Here is a 1,984-nt window from a genome sequence, read left to right on the forward strand (position 1 = left end):
GTCGGACCATACAAAGCACACCGGACGATCATAAAAAAAAAAAAAAAGGTAAGCAGCAAGCGAATATAGTAGAATTAACGGATAAAACCTATATAAACAGAGACGTTCGGTTTTATTCAATAAGCAAGTTTTCTTCACAGGAAATAAGGTAAATAATAATTAAAAGTATGAAGTCAAGATTAAAGTTTCATTAATCTCAAATTCAAGTCAAAAATTAAAAATCCAGATCAAAGATAAAAAATAAATAATTATATTTATTATGTATTTAATATTATTGTTCTAAATTTCTGAATAATTTGCTAACTTAAACATTAAATAACTTTTAACTTTTGACAAATATTTTCAAATGGTGAAATAAAGAAAAGGAGTAGAAAATCAATTACTAAACAACATCAGAGAAGAAATTGGATAAGTATTTTAATTGATCTCATACCAAAACATGAATATATTAGTATAAAAACATTAAACTCTGTATCAATTGGTAATATATACAAAATATAATAAATTCGCATAACCTGAAAAGAGCATACAAGGTACTCAAGCTAGAGTTTCAAAAAAAGTTTTATTTTGTTTATCCGACTACCCATCCTGATCATTTTGGTTGGTCTTCAAAGAACGCAACTATCGTTGTTTAAAACATCATAAAGTTGTGAGAACTATACATGGTATAATCTACATGGATGCTAAAAGCTGGCCAACAAATAACTAAATTGTAAAGTTGAAGTTCTTTCATTTTAAGAAAAAAGAATGAAAAATGAAAATCATTCTTAGCATGGAAATTGGGAATTGAGACAGAACATAAAAGTTTTGTACGCTTTTGTTGTGAATGATTAATGAGTGCCAAATAATTAATATTTTGGGGTATCTGATGTGCATGATTGTCGAAAAAGGCTTATCTGATTGTGCATGTGATGGCTATATATTAAAAGTGTATTGTCTAGCAGTACGACAATGATTGAAAATGGCGAACATGTGACACTGGTAAGTGAAATGGGTTCGCATTCTCTACGTTTATCTTCTGAGATACCCAGACAGAAAAACTTATCTATAAAGCTTTTTAATTAAGAGTAAAAATTTTTTTTTATCTCGTGCTATAAAATAAATTTATGTGCAAATTAAAAATTGTGCTCCTGGCTTATGCTACTGCAACATTAAGCATGCCAAATTCTTTTGGAATAAAATATGACGATGATGGCAAAAGAGATGTCAGAGAAATCTGGCGGGAAATTTTGCAGTCGAAACTGGTGATGCCCATGATATATCCCCTCATGCTTTACAGCGTTTTGAAGTTACACAAAAATTAGTAGAATTCAGTCATGAGAGTGCATTGCATTTCAAAACAATTGTTTTTTTTTTTAATTATATTTATGGTTTTTGTTATCATTAACATAGGAAAAAATGTATGTATAAATCATTATACTAAATTACTCTAATTGTATAATCTAATTTTTATTTAAATGATTTGTCTGAAAAATAACAGTAATATAAAAAAAAGTGGTATAATGGTATTAGAAATGATTTATGAAAATCTTAAAAAGAAAGTACGCCCACCGTGGGGCTCGAACCCACGACCACAAGGTTAAGAGCCTTGCGCTCTACCAGCTGAGCTAGACGGGCTTATGCTCATGCAAAATCTGTTGCTTGTTTTATTCTACATACGTATATTATACACTATTAACTTTTAATTAGAATAATTTACGACCTTAATTAACTTAAAATAAATGATAAAAATAATTTCATTTTTCCAATTTACTCACTTATATACTTTAAAATTTTAAATATTAAATTATAATTATATATAAAATGTTAACAGTATTATTTTTCTTGTTTTATTGAGTAGTTCGGCGTAAAAAAAAGTTTGACTAAATATAGTTTCAATATTCATATGGACATCTAAACTCTATAGCACCGTACAATATATTTGAACTATTAAAACATTCAATCACTTGTTTTGAGGAAGATATAACATATTAGATATAATACA

At 27.8% G+C, this 1,984-nt stretch overlaps 1 non-coding gene across 1 annotated transcript; it reads right to left on the reverse strand.

Moving 5' to 3' along the window:
• Positions 1-1,544: 1,544 nt before the first annotated feature.
• Positions 1,545-1,617, reverse strand: TRNAK-CUU (transfer RNA lysine (anticodon CUU)). The gene has a single exon. It is a non-coding gene; the product is annotated as a tRNA-Lys (tRNA).
• Positions 1,618-1,984: the final 367 nt, after the last annotated feature.

Source organism: Vigna umbellata, chromosome 5, assembly GCF_029865625.1.
Source record: "Vigna umbellata cultivar VRB3 chromosome 5, Vumbellata_1.0, whole genome shotgun sequence".
NCBI classification, from domain to species: Eukaryota; Viridiplantae; Streptophyta; class Magnoliopsida; order Fabales; family Fabaceae; genus Vigna; species Vigna umbellata.